This window comes from Rhinoderma darwinii, chromosome 1 (genome assembly GCF_050947455.1).
Source record: "Rhinoderma darwinii isolate aRhiDar2 chromosome 1, aRhiDar2.hap1, whole genome shotgun sequence".
Classification (NCBI taxonomy): domain Eukaryota; kingdom Metazoa; phylum Chordata; class Amphibia; order Anura; family Rhinodermatidae; genus Rhinoderma; species Rhinoderma darwinii.
This window is the reverse complement of record NC_134687.1, coordinates 654,210,768-654,220,803: the sequence shown is the minus strand read 5'-3', so window position 1 is coordinate 654,220,803 and position 10,036 is coordinate 654,210,768.

The following is a 10,036-nucleotide window of genomic DNA, read 5'->3' as shown; positions in this document are numbered from 1 at the left end:
CAGCTTCCACCACTCAGGCTGGCAGGCTTAGGAGTGGGAGAGCCTATCGCAGCCTGGCCAGACTCAGCTAGCTCCCGCCCTCTGTCTATTTATACCTGCATTTCCTGTTCCTCCTTGCTTGTTATTCTTTTTCGTGTGGTTTCCTGGCCCAGCTACAGCTCCTTCTATTTTGTTCCTGCTCCATACAGACCCTGGCTTACTGACTACTCTTCTGCTCTTCGTTTGGTACCTCGCACACTCCTGGCTTGACTCGGCTCGTTCACCACTCTGGTTGCTCACGGTGTTGCCGTGGGCAACTGCCCCTTTCCCTTGCTTGTATTCCCTTGTATGTTTGTCGTGTTTGTCGTGCACTTACTGAGTGCAGGGACCGCCGCCCAGTTGTACCCCGTCGCCTAGGGCGGGTCGTTGCAAGTAGGCAGGGACAGAGTGGTGGGTAGATTAGGGCTCACTTATCCGTTCCCCTACCCCCCGGTCATTACAGAAACATTATCCAATAAGCAACCCTCCCTTTTGGTTCTCCCTACAAAAACACTGCGAAAGTAAATGAGTTAATAATGTGGGTAATATCAAGTTTTTTGCCTTCATAGGTTCTAAAGGCAGATGTGTAGCCTGTACCGCTCTCACAGAGCTTGTAGATTTTAACCCCATATTTTGCTCTCTTTGAGGGGATGTACTGGTGGAATGAGAGCCTGCCTTTGTAACTCGTCAGCGATTCATCCACCGCTAGGTTGTTTTCGGGGTTGTACGCTGGCATAAATGACTCCTCCAAAATTTCTATCAGGGGCCTTATTTTATACAGGCGGTCACGGTCCGGATCACTTCGGGGGGGGGGGGGGGGCTGGTGATTGTGGTTAAAATGAAGGAAGCGCATTAGCACCTCATATCTGGTCATAACAGCTGGAAAAACAGGTGTGGCATGTGTAGGGCTTGTTGCCCAATATGACCGGATTGAGGGGTTTTTCACTAACCCCATGTTGAGGATGAGCCACAATTTTTTTTTAAGTTCGCCAGTATTTGTGCGGTGCCACTGCTTTGCATAGGAGGACGTTGGCTTTTCAGCAAAGAATTGGCGAGCATTCAGATTGGTTTAGGCTAACAACCAGCTCCAATAGTTCATCTGTAATGAATATTTTTTAAAAATCGAGGGCTGTAAAATTTTCCACATTAATATTTATCCCTGGTGTGGCAATAAATTCTGGGATATTAGGGGAAAATGACTCTGTGGGTACCCACTTTATATATTCTGGTGGAATAGAGTGGGCCGTGTTTTGCGGTACTTCTGCAACATGCCCTGTGCTTGTGGACTCTGCAGCGACACTTGAATTGCAGAAAGCGTATCACTGTCGGCGCTATCACTGGTAGACAACATTTCTACCTCGGACGCGTTTCTGTATCGCTATCGTCAGAGTCAGAAATTAACATGGCGTATGCCTCTTCCACCGTGAACCTTCTATGGGCAATTGTAATTACACACACGTACAACAAAGACTGTAACCAGACGCACACGCAGACAAATGTTATTATTTTTTCTTTACTGTTTTTTTTTTTCACAGACAAAAATACACGGACGCCACAAAAACGCTCCACAAAAAAACTGATGTCGAACAAACACGTAGACTATAAAACTTTTTTTGTACATATTTTATTTTTTTTTGCACAAAAGAAATACACAGACGTCACACACGTACGCTACACAAAAGCCCTAGGCTAAACCTAGGCTAACCCTAGACTAAACCTAGGCTAACCCTAGACTAACTGTAGAATAGAACCTAGAATAACCCTAGACTAACCCTAAGGGCACGTTCACACGTGGCGTAATTGCTGTGGAATTCCGCTGCGGACAATCCGCAGTGGATTTCTCCAGCGGCCGTTTTTTACATTTCTATACATTTTTAGGCAAGTTAGTTCAGACGTTGCGGGAAAACTCCTCTGCGGACCATAGGCTGCGGTGCGGAATATTCTGTCCGCAGCATGTACTGTCTGTTGCGGAGAAGTGGAATTTCACTGCGTATTTCAGCCTTTGCAATGTAAAAACTGAAATCTGTGGCAAGTCCGCTGTGTTTTCTGCAAAGTCTGAATTACCTATCAAATATGAAAATGTTGGTGCAGATTCGTTGCGTAATTGCCCCGAATCTGCACCAACATTTGCAGCGGAAAAACTCCACTACGTGTGAACGTGCCCTAAGGATAACCCTAGCATAGGTATACAATTAAAGTTTATATATTAGATTTTTTGTAATTTTGTGCCTTTGGTGTCACAGTAAAATTCTCTCTCTGTCTCTTCTCATACAAAGTAACAAGTGTGAGGAGAGACAGGTAGGAGAAACACTTTGTTTTTCATTTTGTGATCACTGTGAATGGTTCTCACAGTGATCACATGAACGGAGACCACTGTTATTGGTCTCCGATCATCACTCTGAAGCCAAGGCTGTTGCTAACAGCCTTGGCTTCAGAGGCAGATTACCCGATGACCGGGAAAACCACTCCGATGTGGCCCCCTCCCTCCCAAACCACTCAGATGTGGCGCTTGCTATTGAGCGCCGCATCTGAGGGGTTAAAACTGATCGGAGACCACTGCTAGTGGTCTCCGATCGTTGCCCTGAAGCCCGAGGCTGTTACCAGCAGCCCGGTCTTCAAGAGATCCCCTTGAAAACCGCTCCGTTGCGGTCCCCTCCCTCCCAAACCACTCAGACACATATACACCATTCAGCCATAACGTTAAGACCACTGACAGGTGAAGTGAATAGCATTGATTATCTCGTTACAATGGCGCCTGACAAGGGAAGGATATATTAGGCAGCAATTGAACAGACAGTCCTTTAAAGGGAATGTGTTGCCAGAAAAACATGTTTTTTTTAAAAAAATTAAACATTTAGTGTGTGGGTGATTAAACATTGTTCAAATTTTTTTATTTTTTTTTGCACGAGTCCAGGAAATATTATAAATTATTTCTAATTTATAATACTACCCATTTTTGGTCACTAGATGGAGCTGTTACCAAAATTGCAGCATTGCAACATTGGGTTAAAAGCCCTCGCTCTAGTGAGCTCTCAGCATTCCCCCCTCCTTTATCCTGGCTAGTGCCGGGATAAACGAGGGGTTTGAACGATGTAACCTCCTACACTGTGTGTCGCCATTTTTTGAGCTAACCCACAGTGTAGTAGGTTTACATACAGTAGTAAACACACACAAACACGAACATACATTGAAATCTCTTACCTGCTCCTGCCGCCGCGGCTCCCTCCGGCCCGTCTGCTCCGTTTGCTGCCGCTGGTGCAAGTGCACAAATCCGGAAGCCGCGACCGGAAGTAGTAATATTACTGTCCGGCCGCGACTTCCGGTCCACAGGAAAATGGCGCCGGACGGCGCCAATTTCGAATAGGACTGTGTGGGAGCGGCGCATGCGCAGTTCCCACACAGACGCCGTACACTGCAGTCAATGGGACGGGAGCCGTTCGCAGTCCCTATGGGACTGTGGCTGCCGTATTCCATGTCTGTATGTGTCGTTAATCGACACACACAGAAATGGAACAAAAAATGGCAGCCCCCATAGGGAAGAAAAAGTGTAAAAATAAGAAAAAGTAAAACACAAACACACAAATAAATATAAACGTTTTTAATAAAGCACTAACATCTTGAACATATGAAAAAATTTTTGGGTGATGACACTGTTCCTTTAAGTTGTTGTGTTGAAAGCAGGAAAAATAGGCAAGTGTAAGGACCTGAGCGACTTTGACATGGACTAAATTGTGATGGCTGGACAACTGGGTCAAAGCATCACCAAAACGGACAGTCTTGTGGGGTGTTTGAGTGTTTAGTACCTCCCAAACATGGGGCAAGGAAGAACAAACGGTGAACCATCGACAAGATCAAGGATTCTCAAGCTTTATTAATCCACATGGGAAGGGAAGGCGAGCCGGTCTGGTCCGATCCCACAGAAGAGCTACTGTAAAAATTGCTGAAAAGTTGCTGCTGGCTATGATAGAAATGTGTCAGAACACGCAGAGCATCGCTGATTGATTTAAATTACAACTGTGTAATGCTTCAGTTCATCTGTGGTGGCGCTGCAGGGGAATTGATCTTTGTTTTCTGGTTCCTCCACGGATTATGACTGATCGCTGAAGGTCCCAGCAGCGGGATACCCTGTAATCAGTTCATCAGCAAGGGACCTTCAGCTGATCATTGCAAGGCTGGCTTCAAAAACTCTGCAAGTTCAGCTGTTATCACTGGGGAAGTTGCGGCCAGTCATACATTTCCCCTGCCCAAATCAATAGCTGACACAACATCTACAGCCTTACCCAGGTCCAGTTTAGAAACACTACATGCACATCATTATTCAGGTCCAGTCTAGATACACAACATTCACAGCCTTACCCAGGTTGTTTAGAAAAAATGACTGGACCCATATATATGTACAGCAGATACTGTAGGTCCGTTACACGGCTGGGGTTTTAGTGGGATGTGCCTGTTCACTTAGGTGTATTTTGGCATATCAACGAACCCGGACTGGGGGTCTTTTTGACCACGTAAGTGTGGACATAGTACTTCTGATCCACGTGTGGACCATGACTACGTTTTGCTGAATCCAGTGATTCTAAACTCGCACATTATTTATCTATACCATTTGTCTTTATATTTCCACCACCTGCTTGTCTTTGAATACGTAGTTGGAAAATATTTTTTTCCGTTAATCTTGGGATCATCCAGACACATCTTATGTAAAGATTGTTTTACAAGGCAAGATGCACGGACGTTTGTTCGTTTCGTCTCTGCATGGTGGTTCCCTAGCAACAGGATGCCGCACTTACCTAGTCTAATGATATTCAGTCCTTACCTTGAATACCGTACGTAACTTCCGGTTACTCTGTTGCATGGCGACATGTACACTTCCGGTGTGCGGCTGATACATGCGCACTAGAGATTCACAAACGCTGGACACAGCACGAAGCACTAACCCATTAATGGGTGTTTCTGATTACGCTTAACATCAAGTGACTTTGATTGGTGAGTGTTCGCACAGCTCCACCTTTGATACAGCTGTGGAATATTTGATTAAATTCTAATTATATATATGTTGTACTTTACGTTTTTATGTCGATATTTTTAAGATTATGCACTTGTAACTTTTGCACTGTTGTATAAATTTTTCCCTTTTTTGACACCTTTACCTATGTACAAAATGTTTTTTTGCACTATGTGAAGTGTTTTAATTAATGCTAATGAGATTGATGATGTCAGAACACTTTTGTTATTTATACCCTTGCTTGTACACTTGTATCACCATGCTTGAGAAAGGTCCTATTGTAGGACAGAAACGTTGCACCTTTGCTTGATGTGGACTGAATAAACCTCTCGATTTTTCTTACTGGAGAGCTGTAAGACTTTCTTTATTCATATCTGTACTTAGTCCAAGGATCGGGACTACTTGCTGGGCACCCAGATATATATACAATTCCTTCCTAAAGTGAGTGCTGCTGTTTTTCTTCGTTATATATACACACACATTGTACTTTTAATCTGTTTGGGTATGTTAAATGTGTTTTATGTATTTAATTAGTTCCTCTGCGCGGCTTGCCACTCCCAGTTATGGGAGGAGCAACACCTGCAGGAAGCTGTTTTGTATGCCTTTTTCCACTTTAAAGGGAAAGTATTATCTATATTTTTTTACCTAATTAAAACTAGATAGTGAAACATGATCTTTTTCTAATAATTTTTTTATTGATTTTTTTTTCTTTTTTCCGTACACGATTATGGAGGCAGCCATCTTGCCTGAGCTGCTGTCAACAGCATTCAGAGATATGCTTTATAGGAGCCACATGGCCCGTAAGAACCTGTGAACCGAATATAACCCATTGACTTCTATGGGAGCGTTGTCTAGGCGTGCTCTGTGACTTGTGCAGAAAAGGAGGGGAGCTTTGACTATCACCTATTGTCAATGGTGGATCCTGTGTTATCTATATATAGGTGTTACCTTTCACACACTATCTATACACATTATAGGGAGTTAAGTATTGTGACACCTACAGATCCCATTCTAAATCTATAGGCATCAATATGGAATCGGTTTCCATTTCATTGCTAAAACAGCTTCCACTCCTCTGGGAAGGCTTTCTACAAGATTTTGGTGTGTCTGGGAATTTTTCCCATTCATTCAGAAGAGCATTTGTGAGGTCAGACACTGATGTTGGAGGAGAGGGCCTGGCTTGCAATATCCATTGTAATTAATTCTAAAGGTGTTCAATTGGGTTAAGTTCAGGACTCTGTGTGGGTCAGTCAAATCCTTCCACACCAACAATGCTTTTATGGTCCTTGTGCACTGGGACACAGTCATGCTGGAACAGAAAAGAGACTACCCCAAACCATTCCAACAAAGTTAGAAGCATACAGTTGTCCAAAATGTCTTCGTATGCTGAAGTTTTAAGATTTCCCTTCACTGGAACTAAGGGGCTTAGGCCAACTCCTGAAAAACAACCCCATAGAATTATCCTTCCTCTACCAAACCTTACAGTTGGCACAATGCATTAAAGTAGGTAACGTTCTCCTGGCATTCGCCAAACCCAGACAGATAGAGAAGCGTGGAACGTCACTCCACAAAACCCGTTTCCACTACCCCAGAGGCAGCATGCTTAAAACCACTCCATCCGATGCTTGGAATTGTGTTTGGTGATGTAAGGCTTGCATGCAGCTATGGAAATCCATGCCATAAAACTCACGTAGGCACACTTTTTGTGCGATGTTAATGCCAGAGGAGCTTTGGAACTCTGCAGTTATTAGGTCACCACAGCGCTGGCGAACTTTATGCACAATGCGCCTTAGCACTCTTCGAACCCAGTATGCAACTCTACATCGGTCTCTGGTTTCTAAACGCTTCCACTTTACAATAATAACACTAACAGTTAATTGTGGAATATCTAGTAGGGAACACATTTCACAAACTGACTTGTTGCAATGGTAACATCATATTACAGCACCATGCTCGAATTAAGTGAGTTTTTTTTTAGAACAGCCCATTTTTTCACAAATGTTTGTAAAGGCGACTGCATGGCTAGGCGCTGGATTTTATACACCTGTGGCAAAACAAAACACCTGAATTCAGTTATTTAGGCTGGGTTCACACGGTGTGGTAAAAAAAAACAAAAAACTTTTAACCGCACCGTGTAAACCCAGCCTAAGAGGTGTGTCACAATAATTTGGTGCATATAATGTAGGTGTTAACTTTCAATGTAGTCCTGCCTCTGATCATAATTAGATGTATGCTGAGTAGTGATCTCTACAGAACAGGACAGATAAGTCTTTTATGGGTGGTGGATTCTGTTATACGTGTAACCTGTCGGTGTAATCAATCCTGCCTGTGATGATACTGAGATGTGTGCAGAAAAGTAATACCTACAGAACAGGAAGGATCAGTCTATTATGAATGTTGTATCCTGTGTTATCTATATATGTGTCACCTGTAAGTGTAATCCTGCCTGTAATGATGAGAGGAGGGCAGAAAAGTACTTACCTACAGAACAGGGAGATTTAGTCTATCGTGAGGCTTAGGGGATTTGTTGCACATTTTACCTATTTCAATGTGGAAGGGTTGAACAGCAAGGTGAATCCGCAGCAGAAGAAACATGTGGATTTTTCTGTGGATTCGCCAGAGATTTGCGCCAAAACCCAAATCGAAGAATTTCGGTCCTGTGTGAACCCGGCCTAAATGTTTGGTGGCTGCCATGTTAAGTATATGTCTCTAACCTAAAGAAGGGGTTCAAAGCATCCGGAAATGTATAGGATTGTTGAGACATCCAATAAAGCTTTAAAACGTAGAAACATTTCGGTGCCTCTTTTTTTTCCACATAGAATCCTGTCCAGTTGTCTGCTCATTCACAAAAGTCCCGGCAAGGTGGGCATTGCACACAAGGGGTACCGGCAGTATCCTCATTACATACGTGCTGTAATAAAGCGTTGCACCTACATGGTTGTACACCTAAATGTAAGCCCCACACCCACTGATTTTACTGTGCATGTGTCCTATGTATCGCCGTTCTGTTTATATTTTAGACCTTATTACTTTTTTTTATTTTTCCCCTGGAACTGGATGAGAAGATTTCAGCACTTCCTCCAATTCTTTGCGGCTTTAAGATATCTTCGTTCAATTCTCTTTATATTTACAGTATAGAATTTCTATTCCTTTCTTGTTCATGTCTTTAGACAAAAGAAATGTAACATAATCTCTACATTCCTGTGCAAATATGAAACAACCTGTGGGTCTGACAATACTATTGATGTCATCTGAAACATGGAAAATCAGTCCCTCTCATTAGTCCATCTAAAAATATCAGAAAACATGGTTGCGGACTTCCTCAGCTGGAAACATCTAGATCTGCGGTCTTAAATCAAGATTTTTTTTAGGAACATGGATCTACTATATGCCCATGCGCGGCCACGCCCTTCATTTATTCTCCGCCATAATGCAGCAGCCGACACATCAGGCACGTCAGGGGACCCCTATTTTCCAGGGGATACCAGAGGCAGGACCTGCATCTACCAGGCATTTATGGCATATCCTGTGTTGGGAATACTCCTTTATTCTGCTTTATAACCACATTGCAGTTTCCCGCTTCTCCATCTACATTGATAAAACCCAATTCAACAAACGCCAAAAACAACAACAAACATTGTGAGAATCAATCACTTTATTAACTCCTTAACGCCGAAGGACGGATATATCCGTCCTCGGCAGCTGCTAGTTCGCGCAGGAGGACGGATATATCCGTCCTGTGATGGCGCGGGTACTGAGACTGTACCCACGCGATCAGCGGCAGGAGCACGGCTGTTATACACAGCCTGGCTCCTGCTGCACCTGCCGGAATCGAAGCACGCGCCGATTCCGGCAGTTTAACCCATTAAATGCCGCTGTCAATAGTGACAGCGGCATTTAATGTGTTTGACAGAGGGGGGAGCTCCCTCTGTCACCCGATCGGCGCCCCCGCAAACAAATCGCGGGTCGCCGTCGGGTTTCCATGACAGCCGGGGGTCTAACAAAGACCCCCAGGTCTGCCTTCAGCATCTGCCTGTTAGGCGATGTCGGAGGCATGACCTAACAGGTTGCCTGTCAGTTTTACACTGACAGGCAATAATGCTTTGGTATACGAAGTATACCAAAGCATTATATATGCGATCGGCACATCGCATAGTGAAGTCCCCTGGTGGGACTAAAAAAAAAAAATTTAAAACAGTTAAATAAAGTTTGTGAAAAAAATAAATAAATAATTACAGTCAAAGTCAAATAAAACTACTTTTTTGGCCCAAAAAGTGGTTTTATTTAGTAAAACGGTCAAAACAAATCACACATACACATATATGGTATCCCCGCGTTCGTAACAACTTGACCAATAAAATTAACATATTAATTAAACCGCCGGATGAACGGCGTCCAAAGAAAACGCAAAAAACAACGTCAAAATTCTCTCTTTTCTCCCATTCCCCCCATAAAAAATAAAATAAAAGTTAATCTATAAGTCCTATGTACCCCAAAATAGTACTAATAAAAACTACACATTGTCCCGCAAAAATCAAGCCCACGTACGGCCACATCGACGGAAAAATAAAAACGTTACGCCTCTTGGAACGCGGCGATGCAAAAACAAGTAATTTTTTTCTAAAAGGGTTTTTATTGTGCAAACGTAGAAAAAACATATAAAACCTTTACATATTTGGTATCCCTGTAATCGTGCCGACCCATAGAATAAAGTTAACATGTTATTTACGCTGCATAGTAAACGGCGTAAATTTATAACGTGAAAATTAATGCTGGAATAGCTGCTTATTTTCAATTCTCTCCTAAAATAAAGTTAATAAAAGTTAATCAATATATGATATGCATCTAAAAATGGTACAATTACAAAATACAACTCGTCCCGCAAAAAACAAGCCCTTATACGGCTATGTCGACGGAATAAAAAAAGAGTTACGACTCTTGGAATGCGACCGTGAAAAAACAAAAAATAATCCTTGGTCATTAACGTGCAAAATGGCCCTGTCATTAAGGGGT